The sequence below is a fragment of the Heliangelus exortis genome, chromosome 1 (genome assembly GCF_036169615.1).
Source record: "Heliangelus exortis chromosome 1, bHelExo1.hap1, whole genome shotgun sequence".
Classification (NCBI taxonomy): Eukaryota; Metazoa; Chordata; class Aves; order Apodiformes; family Trochilidae; genus Heliangelus; species Heliangelus exortis.
In genome coordinates this window covers 1,735,017-1,751,568 of record NC_092422.1, presented here as the reverse complement: position 1 = coordinate 1,751,568, position 16,552 = coordinate 1,735,017, and the positions used below count along the sequence as shown (strand labels likewise).

Below are 16,552 nucleotides of genomic sequence, written 5' to 3'. Positions count from 1 at the left end.
GTTTAAAACTTGGAGAGAAAGGGGAGATTGAGGTTGGAGATGGGGAAGAAATTCTGGAATTTGAGGGTGAGGAGAGCCTGGAACAGGTTGAGAGAGTTGGGGGTGTTCAGCCTGGAGGAGAGAAGGTTCTGGGGAGACCTTGGAGCAGCTTCCAGTGCCTGAAGGGGCTCCAGGAAAGCTGGGGACAAGGGCCTGGAGGGATGGGATGAGGGGGAAGGGTTTCCAGCTGCAAGAGGAGACATTTAGCTGAGATTTTAGGAAGAAATTATTCAATCTGAGAGAGCTGAGCCCCTGTCCCAGGGTGCCCAAGGAAGCTGTGGCTGCCCCATCCCTGGCAGTGTCTCAGCCCAGGTTGGATGGGGCTTGGAGCAACCTGGGCTGTGGGAGGGGTCCCTGCACATCCAGGGGTTGGAACTGGAGGAGCTGGAAGGTCCCTTCCAACCCAACCCATTCTATAATTCTGTGATAATGGGTTTAAGGACACTGAGCAACATTCCTGCTTCTTCAAAATAACCCTCACTGAGAAGCACTCCCCAGTTTTTGTACAGAAGTCTACTTAGCAACGAAGTGAGAGACCTGGGCTGAAATTCCCTTTCCAAATAAGAAAAATCAATGCCCACAGATGCTTTCCAGAAAAACCTATCTTGGGGAGAAGCCTGGGGTGAGACATCTTTGCATCCCACCCGTGGCACAGTATCATTTTTTATGCTTTCCATCCTGTATTTAAGATGCTGTCACCTGCTCGGACAGCACTGAAGTTCTTTTAGAGAAAAATACCAGAAATATCTCAGAAATTACAACCAGATTTCACTTTTCTCTTATCAGACCATTTGATGCAAGAAATTCATTAACGAGTTTACAATCTGGTTGATGCTTTCACAGAGAAAAATATTAATTCTGCTAATATATTGCTAACATTGATTCACACTACTGGTCCTCATGAAGCCAATTTCTTAAGATAAAACTTATTTCTGTGTCTCATTGGGTGTCATGGCCCTTGCTGAGCTTCCTGATCTTTTTGAGCTACATTCCTGATTTCCATTCTGGTTTTCTGGTCAGTTAAGGATCATTTCTGAATTACATGTCATTACTTCTTCCTGATGTGTTCCCATGCAGAGTCAGCAATACATTACCCAGGTACAATTAAACCTGTAACAATAAATCCCTGCATTTCCATTGCAGTTTCCTGTATTTTTTAAAAAATATTAATTAAAATTGCATTATCTAGCTGTTAAAAATCCTGGACAGGAGGAAAAATACTATTTCCTTGGACTCTGGCAGAGCAATTTGTGATGAGATTGGGAGCTTTAGTGGGTACCCCAACTGGTTCTGTTTTCATGATTTGTGGAATCACAGAATAATTTGGGTTGGAAGGGACCTCTAAAGGTCATTTAGTAAAACCCCTGCAGTATCAGGGACACCCTCACCCAGCTCAGGGTGCTCAGAGCCTCCTCAAGCCTCACCTTGAACATCTCCAGGGATGAGACCTCAACCACCTCCCTGGGCAACCTCTGCCAGTTTTCCACCCCCCTCCTGGTACAGAACTTTTTCCTGACATCCAATCTAAATCTCCTCTAATTTAAAGCCATTGCCCCTCATCCCATCCCTCCAGGCCCTTGTCCAAAGTCCATCCCCAGCGTTCCTGGAGCCCCTTCAGGGACTGGAAGGTGCTCTGAGGTCTCCCTAGAGCCTTTTTTTTTTCTCCAGGCTGAACAACCCCAACTCCCTCTTTCTGTCTTTATAAGAGAAGTGTTCCAGCCCCCTGATCATTTTTGTAGCCAATCTCTGGACCCTTTCCATCCCTTCTGCATCAGACTCCACCAACACCACCTGCCCCAAGATGCTGAAAAGTCACAAACACAAAACTAACCTGGGAAAAAACTCACAGGTAGTGGAGGAGAAGCTGTGTCAAAATTAAAGACTTCCCCCCAAAAAGTCACAACGGGGACAAATGAAGCCAGTTTTTTGCTCACAGAAACCCTATTCCTGATGCCAGCAAATCAACCATCAAACCAGCAGGATTAATCATTTGTTTCCACACTGAACAAGCTCATGAGCAAAAGCAATGAAACATGGAAGAGAGGCCTCCAGCTGTAGAGTGAAACCATCTGCTCATTTAGTATTTATTTATGAAAACAGATAAACCACATGTTGGGATTTCATACAGAACCACTGCAGGGGAATGTCTGGTTTTCCATCAGAGCAGCACAGTAGGTTTGCTTTCTTAAACTTTATGCTAAATGTGACTTCTTTGCCTCAGAACCTCCTTGTTCTGTTCTCAATAACACTTCTTGTTTTGCTGTACCAAACCAAAGAATCCCACTGCTGGGCTCAAGCAGGGAAGTCAAGTGATTGTTTAACCTTCAGCATCACCCAACTTCATCCACAGCCTCAGAATGTGCTCTTCCTACCCCAAAGGTGCTCAGGGATCATGGTTAAGAGGCTTGAGATAATGAGACTGAAATGAAGGAACACACTTGGAGAGAAGTTTGTAATGAGTTCAGGACAGTCTGATGACATCTTTTGTTAGGGAGAGGCACTGAAATGCTCAGAGGGCTGAGCAGCTCCCTGGGAAGCCAGGCTGAGGGATTGGGGTTGTTCAGCCTGGAGAAGAGGAGGCTCCCAGGTGAGCTCAGAGCAACCTTCCAATATCTGAAGGGGCTCCAAGAAAGCTGGGGGAGGGCTTTGGACACAGGGGGGTAGGGAGAGGAGAAGGGAAATGGGTTAAAACTTGGAGAGAAAGGGGAGATTGAGGTTGGAGATGGGGAAGAAATTCTGGAATTTGAGGGTGGGGAGAGCCTGGAAGAGGTTGAGAGAGTTGGGGGTGTTCAGTCTGGAGAAGAGGAGAGGAGAGGAGAGGAGAGGAGAAGGTTCTGGGTAGACCTTAGAGAACCTTCCAGTGCCTGAAGGGGCTCCAGGAAATCTGGGGAGGGACTTTGGACAAGGGCCTGGAGGGAGGAGACAAGGAGAGATGCTTTCAGACTGCAAGAGGGGAGATGAAGAGGAGATGGGAGGGAGAAATTGTTTGGGGTGAGGGTGCTGAGCCCCTGTCCCAGGGTGCCCAAGGAAGCTGTGGCTGCCCCATCCCTGGCAGTGTCTCAGCCCAGGTTGGATGGGGCTTGGAGCAACCTGGGCTGTGGGAGGGGTCCCTGCACATCCAGGGGTTGGAACTGGAGGAGCTGGAAGGTCCCTTCCAACCCAACCCAGTCTGGGATTCTCTGATTATTGAACCAAATATCAACTTGTGGTGTTTTACTGGAGTAAATCTGAACAGGAGGCAGCTGGCTTGGCCCTGGGAGTTGTGGTGGATCCTCTACCCATTTGTGGCTGAATCAGAGCCTGTGTAACAAGGACTGTGCAGGACTGTGCAGGCCCCCTGCTCATCCATGGGGTTGGATCTTTATGATCCTTAAGGTCCCTTCCAACCCAAACCATTCTGTGATTTACTTTGTCATTCTGATAACTCCTTTTCTCAGTGAAGCTTTTTCCAATTCTCTAAAGCTAATTTCAAACAAATATTAGGAATCCCAGACTGGTTTGGGTTGGAAGGGACCTTCCAGCTCCTCTGGTTCCAAACCCCTTGCCATGGGCAGGGACCCCTCCCACAGCCCAGGTTGCTCCAAGCCCCATCCACCCTGGCTTTCAACAAACATTTCCCAGGTGGAGCAATCCCCATCCAAAGTTGAGTGAAATCCTGAAAACCTCTCCTTGCCCTCAGTCTCTCTGGGCTACATCATGACTTGAATCCCTGCTGAGGAGAAGCAACACCACATCTCAGTGGATTTACACCTCCAGCCACTGCCTGGCTGGTGAGTCCTGTGTCCCACTTTGCTGGGCACCTCCAGAGACCATGGAAAAGCCTTCAAAACCTTCTAGAACTGAAGAAACACGAAAAGAATTTTTAGTATAAATATGTAAAACCAGAGTTCACCAGAATTACAATAACCTGCTCTCTGATTTAATTTTTCCACCTCCTTCTGAGGTGCACAGCATTGAATCGGGACCAAAGTTCAGCTGCTTTATTTGGAATGGTAGCAAGAATTGATTTATTTTAAAGTACAGTATTTTTAATCAATAACTATTGACATGAAAGGTCAGAAAGGCCTGAAAACCCCTGCAAGCATTTGTGTAACCTCTGCTGACCCTGTGTGGAACAGAAAATACTCGTGGACTCAGCTTGTTATCAGCACACTGAGCAGGATTTAGGAAGAACAACTCTAAAATAGTGGAAATGGACCAGGTATCACATAAACCACCTTTTTACCCATCTGAAGAAGACACTTTTCATTCCTCCATGCCCTGGTTTTCCCTTCCTTCCCCCCCTCAATCAAAATGGATGCTGCATTGCTGCACTACAAACAGGTGAATATTACACACTTTTGGGGACTCCAGTCCTGCAAAATTTCCTGCCAGGTGGATGGATGGGACATCAAGTTGTGTCCATAATTCCATCCCCCAGGGATCAGCACCCAGCAATGAAATTCTGCTGAATGGAAAGACCAGGAAAACATCAGCCCAGTTTCATGGCTGCTCCATTTCGTGTTTGCAGCTCCTCTTTGTTGTTCCCCATTGCCTTCCCTCTAATCTATTGATTGGTATTTTCTAATAAGGCCAATGGTGACAGATATTGGAGGGCAGAGGGGAAGAAAAAATTAAAAATATTTGTTTTAATGCTAACAGCAAGTCATTCCTGCCAGAAATGGGAAGAGACAAATGTCACAACTTAAAAGATAATTAATAGAGATGCATGCAGGTTTTAAAAAGACACATTGATTGATGCTTTTTAAAGCAGTCCTAAGATCTTTATCTGTAATAATGGTGCTGCTGACAGCCAGGTCCCCTAAAACCTGTAACTGATTGCAGGAAACATGGGAGAAATTGGGTGATGTAACAGTGAAGTTTTGGAAAATATCTATCAGCCAGACAAATTCTGTGCTCTTTTTCAATTAGGTGGTTTCAATATCTTGCATCATTTGCATCACTTCTCTTTATCAGAGCAGAATCCATCGCCAAACCCTTGTAACTTTCACAACCTGCACTCTGCTCTTGGTGCTGCACTGAAAAGAAAATTTTGTGCAATTGGGAAGAAGAGAAAAAGAGTGAAAAGAACAGAGAGAGGTGGAGGGAGGGGATTCTCCCCCTCTGCTCTGCTCTGCTGAGACCCCACCTGGAGTCCTGTGTCCAGTTGTGGAGTCCCCAGCATCAGAAGGACACAGAGCTCCTGGAAGGTGTCCAGAGGAGCCACTGAAATGCTCAGAGGGCTGAGCAGCTCCCTGGGAAGCCAGGCTGAGGGATTGGGGTTGTTCAGCCTGGAGAAGAGGAGGCTCCCAGGTGAGCTCAGAGCAACCTTCCAATATCTGAAGGGGCTCCAAGAAAGCTGGGGGAGGGCTTTGGACACGGGGGGGTAGGGAGAGGAGAAGGGAAATGGGTTAAAAGTTGGAGAGAAAGGGGAGATTGAGGTTGGAGATGGGGAAGAAATTCTGGAGTTTGAGGGTGGGGAGAGCCTGGAACAGGTTGAGAGAGTTGGGGGTGTTCAGTCTGGAGGAGAGAGGAGAGGAGAAGGGGAAGGGGAAGGGGAAGGGGAAGGGGAAGAGGAAGGAGAAGGAGAAGGAGAAGGAGAAGGAGTAGGTTCTGGGGAGACCTTGAGCATCTTCCAGTGCCTGAAGGGGCTCCAGGAAAGCTGGGGAGGGACTTTGGACAAGGGCCTGGAGGGATGGGATGAGGGGGAAGGGTTTCCAGCTGCAAGAGGGGAGATGGAGAGGAGATCTTGGGGAGGGAGAAATTGTTTGGGGTGAGGGTGCTGAGCCCCTGTCCCAGGGTGCCCAAGGAAGCTGTGGCTGCCCCATCCCTGGCAGTGTCTCAGCCCAGGTTGGATGGGGCTTGGAGCAACCTGGGCTGTGGGAGGGGTCCCTGCACATCCAGGGGTTGGGACTGGAGGAGCTGGAAGGTCCCTTCCAACCCATCCCAACCCATTCTACAGTTCTACAATAGAAATCCTATCCTCTGAGTACTATTTAGTACTCATGAACCCAAGGAACTCCAACATAGGCTGGAATTATTGCCCAAATAACCCAAGTGGCTAAAAATGGGAATGGATGGCAGGGGAAGCTGAGGCAGGAGGTAACTCCCTAGGGAAGAGGCAGGATCTGAGGCTGGCAGATGAGGAGGAGGCTGCCCAGCAGCTGCTGGTACAAGACTGAAAAGCTTCCCCTGGCCATGATGTTTCCAGGGGTGGTGGGAGCCTGAAACAGCAGCAAGAGAACAGATGGAAAGGAGAATTAAAGCAGAGAGATCCCACCTGAGGGCAAATCCACCTTAGGAATCACAGAATCATCCCGGTTGGAAAAGACCTTCCAGATTATCAGTCCAAGCATTAACTCTGCTGAGCCCAGTGCTTAAAGAAGATTCCTCAGCACCACATCTACATCTTTTAAACACCCCCAGGGATGGTGATTCCAGCACCTCCCTGGGCAGCCTGTGTCTGTGTTTCATTACCCCTTCAGTAAAGAAATTGTTCCTAATATCTCATGTGAACCTTCCTTGGTGTAACTTGAGATGATGTCTTGCAGGCTTAATATTAATAAGCTGCTAAATGAAGTTAAAATATTACTATATATTATATGATAATATTATAATATATAATAATATAAACATAAATATATATACTTATATAAATATATTATATATTAAAAATGTATCATATTCTATTATGTATATATTATATATTATATATTATATATTATATATTATAGTGTTATATATATTATATATATTATATACATGATATAAATATATAATACTATAATATAAATATAAATATAAATATAAATATAAAATATATAATACAATAAATACATAATATATAATATATAATACATAATATACAATATATAACATATAACATATAATATAATATATAATATATAATATATAATATATAATATATAATATATAATATATAATATATAATATATAATATATAATATATAATATGTAATATGTAATATGTAATATATAATATATAATATATAATATATAATATATAATATATAATGTAATATATAATATGTAATATATAATATGTAATATATAATATATAATATATAATATATAATATATAATATATAATATATAATATATAACCTATCATATATTATACATCACATATTATATTTACTATAATATATTTTATTTTCACTGTTATATATTGTAATCTATAATATATGCTATACTATTTATATATATATACAAATAAATATATATTTTTTTTTAAATATTACTTTACTAATTTGAAGAGCAACTTTTCCAAGTGCTGCTCAGTGCCAAGTGACAAAAAAGACTTTTTCCTTTCTCCCCCCCACATGCATGCCTGGCAATTTGCTTGCCTTATTCTGAGGATCATTGCCTTGCTGTAACACCCAGCAGCAGGAGCTTGCTGACAGCATTTTCTTTACTAAGTGGCATTATTTTGTTTGCTAAGTACCCTCCTGGCAGGAAACACCCCACAAGGGAGAGGTTTTCAGCTTTTCTCTCTTTACTTGACTTCTCTGGGAGGAAGGAGGTTGCTCCCAGTTCAGTTGAGGTCACAGAAGATTTGGAGTCAGTTGTGCTCTTCAGCACCTGCATCTTAAAGCCCTCCAATAGTAACAAGAAAAAGCAAAATTTTTATTCTCTATAAATTCATATTTTCAGAGCCATCATTATTTGTGCACCACGGAGCTTTCCTTTGCTTAATTTTTAATTTGAGTTGCACATAAAGTGGTAAATTCTATTTTATTTCAGTACATCTGATTTTTCAAAATTAAAATTGAGATTGACACTACGACTTTCTTGCCACTGTAAAACCAGCAGTTTGACTGATATTGGGTATTTTTCAAATCCTATTTTTTGTGCAGAGTGGCTGAGAATGAAGAAGTCTTTACTTGACTTCTCTGGGAGGAATGAGGTTGCTCCCAATTCAGTTGAGGTCACAGAATATTTGGAGTCAGTTGTGCTCTTCAACATCTGCATCTTAAAGCCCTCCAATAGCAGCAAGAAAAAGCAAAATTTTTATTCTCTATAAATTCATCTTTTCAGAGCCATCATTATTTGTGCACCACGGAGCTTTCCTTTGCTTAATTTTTAATTTGAGTTGCACATAAAATGGTAAATTCTATTTTATTTCAGTACATCTGATTTGTCAAAATTAAAATTGAGATTGACACTACGACTTTCTTGCCACTGTAAAACCAGCAGTTTGACTGATATTGGGGATTTTTCAAATCCTATTTTTTGTGCAGAGTGGCTGAGAATGAAGAAGTCTTTACTTGACTTCTCTGGGAGGAATGAGGTTGCTCCCAATTCAGTTGAGGTCACAGAATGTTTGGAGTAAGTTGTGCTCCTCAACACCTGCATCTTAAAGCCCTCCAATAGCAACAAGAAAAAGCAAAATTTTTATTCTCTATAAATTCATATTTTCAGAGCCATCATTATTTGTGCACCACGGAGCTTTCCTTTGCTTAATTTTTAATTTGAGTTGCACATAAAATGGTAAATTCTATTTTATTTCAGAACGTCTGGTTTGTCAAAATTAAATTTGAGATTGACACTAAGACTTTCTTGCCACTGTAAAACCAGCAGTTTGACTGATATTGGGTATTTTTCAAATCCTATTTTTTGTGCAGAGTGGCTGAGAATGAAGAAGTCTTTACTTGACTTCTCTGGGAGGAATGAGGTTGCTCCCAATTCAGTTGAAGTCACAGAAGATTTGGAGTCAGTTGTGCTCTTCAACACCTGCATCTTAAAGCCCTCCAATAGCAACAAGAAAAAGCAAAATTTTTATTCTCTATAAATTCATCTTTTCAGAGCCATCATTATTTGTGCACCACGGAGCTTTCCTTTGCTTAATTTTTAATTTAATTTTTAATGAGTTGCACATAAAATGGTAAATTCTATTTTATTTCAGTACATCTGATTTGTCAAAATTAAAATTGAGATTGACACTACGTCTTTCTTGCCACTGTAAAACCAGCAGTGTGACTGATATTGGGTATTTTTCAAATCCTATTTTTTGTGCAGAGTGGCTGAGAATGAAGAAGTCTTTACTTGACTTCTCTGGGAGGAATGAGGTTGCTCCCAGTTCAGTTGAGGTCACAGAATGTTTGGAGTAAGTTGTGCTCCTCAACACCTGCATCTTAAAGCCCTCCAATAGCAACAAGAAAAAGCAAAATTTTTATTCTCTATAAATTCATATTTTCAGAGCCATCATTATTTGTGCACCACGGAGCTTTCCTTTGCTTAATTTTTAATTTGAGTTGCACATAAAGTGGTAAATTCTATTTTATTTCAGTACATCTGATTTGTCAAAATTAAAATTGAGATTGACACTACGACTTTCTTGCCACTGTAAAACCAGCAGTGTGACTGATATTGGGTATTTTTCAAATCCTATTTTTTGTGCAGAGTGGCTGAGAATGAAGAAGTCTTTACTTGACTTCTCTGGGAGGAATGAGGTTGCTCCCAATTCAGTTGAGGTCACAGAATATTTGGAGTCAGTTGTGCTCTTCAACATCTGCATCTTAAAGCCCTCCAATAGCAGCAAGAAAAAGCAAAATTTTTATTCTCTATAAATTCATCTTTTCAGAGCCATCATTATTTGTGCACCACGGAGCTTTCCTTTGCTTAATTTTTAATTTGAGTTGCACATAAAATGGTAAATTCTATTTTATTTCAGTACATCTGATTTGTCAAAATTAAAATTGAGATTGACACTAAGACTTTCTTGCCACTGTAAAACCAGCAGTTTGACTGATATTGGGGATTTTTCAAATCCTATTTTTTGTGCAGAGTGGCTGAGAATGAAGAAGTCTTTACTTGACTTCTCTGGGAGGAATGAGGTTGCTCCCAATTCAGTTGAGGTCACAGAAGATTTGGAGTCAGTTGTGCTCTTCAACACCTGCATCTTAAAGCCCTCCAATAGCAGCAAGAAAAAGCAAAATTTTTATTCTCTATAAATCCATATTTTCAGAGCCATCATTATTTGTGCACCACGGAGCTTTCCTTTGCTTAATTTTTAATTTGAGTTGCACATAAAATGGTAAATTCTATTTTATTTCAGAACGTCTGGTTTGTCAAAATTAAATTTGAGATTGACACTAAGACTTTCTTGCCACTGTAAAACCAGCAGTTTGACTGATATTGGGTATTTTTCAAATCCTATTTTTTGTGCAGAGTGGCTGAGAATGAAGAAGTCTTTACTTGACTTCTCTGGGAGGAATGAGGTTGCTCCCAATTCAGTTGAAGTCACAGAAGATTTGGAGTCAGTTGTGCTGTTCAGCACCTGCATCTTAAAGCCCTCCAATAGCAACAAGAAAAAGCAAAATTTTTATTCTCTATAAATTCATCTTTTCAGAGCCATCATTATTTGTGCACCACGGAGCTTTCCTTTGCTTAATTTTTAATTTAATTTTTAATGAGTTGCACATAAAATGGTAAATTCTATTTTATTTCAGTACATCTGATTTGTCAAAATTAAAATTGAGATTGACACTACGTCTTTCTTGCCACTGTAAAACCAGCAGTGTAACTGATATTGGGTATTTTTCAAATCCTATTTTTTGTGCAGAGTGGCTGAGAATGAAGAAGTCTTTACTTGACTTCTCTGGGAGGAATGAGGTTGCTCCCAGTTCAGTTGAGGTCACAGAATGTTTGGAGTAAGTTGTGCTCCTCAACACCTGCATCTTAAAGCCCTCCAATAGCAACAAGAAAAAGCAAAATTTTTATTCTCTATAAATTCATATTTTCAGAGCCATCATTATTTGTGCACCACGGAGCTTTCCTTTGCTTAATTTTTAATTTGAGTTGCACATAAAGTGGTAAATTCTATTTTATTTCAGTACATCTGATTTGTCAAAATTAAAATTGAGATTGACACTACGACTTTCTTGCCACTGTAAAACCAGCAGTGTGACTGATATTGGGTATTTTTCAAATCCTATTTTTTGTGCAGAGTGGCTGAGAATGAAAAAGTCTTTACTTGACTTCTCTGGGAGGAATGTGGTTGCTCCCAATTCAGTTGAGGTCACAGAAGATTTGGAGTCAGTTGTGCTCCTCAACACCTGCATCTTAAAGCCCTCCAATAGCAACAAGAAAAAGCAAAATTTTTATTCTCTATAAATTCATATTTTCAGAGCCATCATTATTTGTGCACCACGGAGCTTTCCTTTGCTTAATTTTTAATTTGAGTTGCACATAAAGTGGTAAATTCTATTTTATTTCAGTACATCTGATTTGTCAAAATTAAAATTGAGATTGACACTACGACTTTCTTGCCACTGTAAAACCAGCAGTGTGACTGATATTGGGTATTTTTCAAATCCTATTTTTTGTGCAGAGTGGCTGAGAATGAAAAAGTCTTTACTTGACTTCTCTGGGAGGAATGAGGTTGCTCCCAATTCAGTTGAGGTCACAGAATATTTGGAATCAGTTGTGCTCCTCAACACCTGCATCTTAAAGCCCTCCAAGAGCAGCAAGAAAAAGCAAAATTTTTATTCTATATAAATTCATATAGTCAAAGCCATCATTATTTATGCACCACGGAGCTTTGCTTTGCTTAATTTTTAATTTAATGCGAGTAAAAATAGTAAAATACAATGGTATAAAATGGTAAATTCTATTTTATTTCAGAACGTCTGATTTGTCAAAATTAAAATTGAGATTGACACTACGACTTTCTTGCCACTGTAAAACCAGCAGTGTGACTGATATGGGGTATTTTTCAAATCCTATTTTTTGTGCAGAGTGGCTGAAGAGAAACTGCTACACACAGAAACTCCTCAGTAAGTAAATAAAAATAATAAAAATAACCCCCCCCACACCAAGCTACCTGAAATTTCTACATTTTGAAAAATGCTTTCACTACAAAAATTAAAAAAATACCAAAAACCCAAAAGCCATTGCAGGTGCTTGTGACTCCCACATGATTCCCAGACTCTTTCCTGAAATCAGGAATTCTGGATTGCCAGGAAGCTGAAGAGGAGGCAGCAGTGTGCCCAGGTGGCCAAGAAGGCCAATGGCATCCTGGGCTGGCTGAGGAACAGCGTGGCCAGCAGGTCCAGGGAAGGGATTCTGCCCCTGGGCTCAGCTCTGGGGAGGCCAGAGCTTGAGTCCTGTGTCCAGTTCTGGGCCCCTGAGCTCAGGAAGGAGCTTGAGGTGCTGGAGCAGGTCCAAAGGAGGCAACTGGGCTGGTGAAGGGATCCAGCAGAAATGCTGTGAGGAAGGGCTGAGGGAGCTGGGGGTGTTGAGGCTGGAGAAGAGGAGGCTCAGGGGAGACCTCATCACTCTCTCCAAGTCCCTGAAAGGAGGTTGGAGCCAGGGGGGGGTTGGGCTCTTCTTGCAAGAGGGCATGGGCTTAATTAGGTTGGATATTAGGAAAAAATTCCTACAGGGAGAGTGATCAGACATTGGGATGGGCTGCCCAGGGAGGGGGTGGATTCTCCATCCCTGGAGGTTTTTAAGAAGGGGCTGAAGGTGGCACTGAGTGCTCTGGGGTGGTTGTGGATTAAAGGCTGGAGTTGATGCTCTCAGAGGTCATTCCCAAGCTGGATAATTCTGGGATTCTGTCTCCCACAATTTTCCCTGGGGAAGAAGGGAAATCACTCTCTACAGCCCCCTGAAAGGAGGTTGGAGCCAGGGGGGGGTTGGGCTCTTTTCCCAGGCAACTCTCAGCAAGACAAGAGGCCATGGTCTCAAGTTGTGCCAGGGGAGGTTTAGGTTGGACATTAGAAAGAATTTCTTGATGGAGAGGGGGATCAGGCATTGGAATGGGCTGCCCAGGGAAGGGGTGGATTCTCCATCCCTGGAGATATTTCCAAAGAGCCTGGATGTGGCACTGAGTGCCATGGGCTGGGAACCACGGGGGGAGTGGATCAAGGGTTGGACTTGAGGAGCTCTGAGCTCCCTTCCAACCCAGACAATTCCAGGATTCTATGATAATTCTCCTGCCTTCAGCCAGCCCAAGGAGCCTGACTCACTGAAACAGCAGGATGCTTGGTGCCAAAAATTTCATAGACAGCTTTATCAATCATACAGATGTTTTTCTCCCAAGGTTGAAGAATAACTGGAAACACACTGGAGGCTGTTGCCAAGCTCCTCAAAACATTTGGACGGGGAGAAGGGAGCAGCAAACCCAAGGCTGTCTGCGTGGTGAGGATTCCAGATCCTGAACAGAGAACAATCCAGCCTCAATATTAAATTCCAAGCCAGTTATAAAGTGTTCACAGGGATTGTTTCAAGTGGGATTTTATTTAGTCAAATTCAAGAAACCCTTTAATGATTTACTGAGGATGAATCCCGTTCAGCAGGGACTCAGTTCCCAGATTACACTCAGGATGTGACTTGGTCCAAGTTGTCAGGAGAAGCTGATGGCCAAACTCTGTCAGCTACAATTATTTTGCTCAGAGCTTGCCCAGGGCTTCAGGCAACGAGGCTGTGACTGAAGAGCTGCTGCAGCACAAATGTGAAGTGAAAACAAACCAAGAGGCAGCACAAGGACTTGTAGAGAGCATCCTGGTGCTTCCTGAAAGGTACAGATCAGAGCCATCCCTGGGCTGTTGCTCTGGGTTGCCTTTAATATATATATATACTTGATATAAGTATATATATATATATATATATATATATATGTATAGATGTGTGTGTGTATATATATAATATATATGTATAGATAGGTATATATGTTTTTTATACATATATTTATATGCATAATATACATATATTATATATATTTTATATAGGTATAATATAAATAATACACATAATATACATGTATTATACATATATTTTATATATATGTATATATACATATATACAATATTTGTATTATATATGTATAGATAGGTATATATGTTTTTTATACATATATTTATATGCATAATATACATATATTATATATATTTTATATAGGTATAATATAAATAATACACATAATATACATATATTATACATATATTTTTATATAAATGTATATATACATATATACAATATTTGTTCATATATTTACACATATATTTATACACATATTTACACATATGTAAAAATACATATATGTATTTTAGACATATTTATATGCATAGTATACATATATTATACATATATTTTACATATATAACATGAATAATATATATAATATGCATGTATATTTATATGCATAATATACATATATTATACATATATTTTTATATATGTATATACAGTTTATATATATGTATATATAAAAATACATATATACAATTTATGTACAAGATTTACACATATATTTACACATATGTAAAAATACATATATTTATATACATGTATTGTATATATTATATGTATTTATATACATAATATACATATATTATACATATGCTCTATATATGTATAATATAAATAATATATATAATATACATATATATTTGTATGCATAATATACATATATTATACCTATATTTTTATATTTGTATATATATTTTATATCTATGTATATATATAAATACATATATACATACATATATACATATATATATATATACATATATATATATAAAATTGATAAAAGATTTTCCTCTGCCTGCAGCATCAATTGTAAAACACCCCAGAACCATGAGGAAAAGCTGATTTTTTAATGCAGAGCTGCATTCCTCATCATGCTGCTTCTCCTTCCCAGAGTTGGGGGATTCGTTCCTACCCTTAGATAATTCCAGTTCCAGAAAACAAGGACTTTCATTCTTTTCCTTCTCCATAACTTTCCAAGCTACCCCAGTTCTTTTTTTTTTTGATATTTGAAGCACAAGAAGGTGAAGGGAAGCAAAGGGGAAAGATGAAAAATTAATTTACAGCCATCAGGGTTTAGGAAATCTCTCATTCATAGAATCCTAGAATCCTAGAATCATAGAATCATAGGGGTTGGAAGGGACCTCAAAAGCTCATCTAGTCCAACCCCCCCTGCCAGAGCAGGGCCCCCTAGAGTACATCCCCTAGGAACGTGTCCAGGTGGGTTTTGAATGTCTCCAGTGAAGGAGACTCCACAACCCCCCTGGGCAGCCTGTTCCAGGGCTCCGTCACCCTTACAGTAAAAAAATTTTTTCTGATATTCAACTTGAACCTCCTATGCTCCAATTTACACCCATTACCCCTTGTCCTATCACTGGTCACCACTGAGAAAAGCCTAACTCCATCTCCCTGACACTCACCCCTTACATATTTGAAAACATTGATGAGGTCACCCCTCAGTCTCCTTTTCTCCAAACTAAAGAGACCCAGCTCCCTCAGCCTTTCCTCATAAGGGAGATGTTCCACTCCCTTAATCATCTCAGTAGCTCTGCACTGGACTCTTTCAAGCACTTCCCTGTCCTTCTTGAACTGAGGGGCCCAGAACTGGACACAATACTCCAGGTGTGGCCTCACCAATGCAGAACAGAGGGGGAGGAGAACCTCTCTTGACCTACTAACCACACCCTTTCTAATGCACCCCAGGATGCCATTGGCCTTCTTGGCCACCTGGGCACATTGCTGGCTCATGGGCATCTTCTTCCTCACAGCATTTCTGCTGGATCCCTTCACCAGCCCAGTTGCCTCCTTTGGACCTGCTCCAGCACCTCAAGCTCCTTCCTGAGCTGAGGGGCCCAGAACTGGACACAGGACTCAAGCTCTGGCCTCCCCAGAGCTGAGCACAGGGGCAGAATCCCTTCCCTGGACCTGCTGGCCACGCTGTTCCTCAGCCAGGCCAGGATGCCATTGGCCTTCTTGGCCACAAGGGCACACTGCTGGCTCATGGGCATCTTCTTGTCTACCAGGACCCCCAGGTCTCTTTCACCTACACTGCTCTCCAGCAGCTCAGCCCCCAACCTATACTGGGACATCGTGTTGTTCTTCCCCAAATGCAAAACTCTACACTTCCCCTTGTTGAATTTCATCATGTTTCTCCCTGCCCAACTCTCCAGCCTGTCTAAGTCTCTCTGAATGGCAGCACAGCCTTCTGGTGTGTCAGCCACTCCTCCCAGCTCAGTGTCATCAGCAAACTTGCTGAGGGGACATTCTATACCCTCATCCAAGTCGTTGATGAATGGTTTTTTTTCATTTGTGAAATTCAAGTTAAAACCATGACTTCAATGGAAGCCTCTGAATTCTTTCTGAAGCATCTTGGAATTATTTTCTATAGCCAATCCATAAAAGAGAGGGGAAAAAAATGAAACAAATCTCCACTAATTCCTTAGTTAATGGCAGAAGGAGTTTCTGTGAGAGTCTACAGAAAGGAAAGGCAAAAGAGGATCCCCAGGACAGCCCCATGGCTTCAAGAAGGGATGGTCCTACCTCAGTGAAGATATTTGGGAAAAACCAGGGAGTCTTCCCCTAAGTATTTTTAGTAGAATGTGAAAAATATCCCTGAAATTTGCAGGATGCCACGAACCCCAAACTTACAACTCCTTTTCAGTCTTTCAAGATTCCCTGAATGCTTAAGAGAAAATGTGACTCAAACCTGATTTTTTACAGTCTTCATTTTAACACATTTTATTTCTTTGAACTTGATGATTGT

The 16,552-nt window shown here is 41.0% G+C and overlaps 1 protein-coding gene across 3 annotated transcripts in view; it reads right to left on the bottom strand.

Annotated features, from left to right (window-relative positions):
- The window catches only part of FCHSD2 (FCH and double SH3 domains 2), a 239,321-nt gene that overhangs the window by 114,467 nt on the left and 108,302 nt on the right, over window positions 1–16,552 (bottom strand). The gene's annotated exons all lie outside the window — the stretch shown is intronic.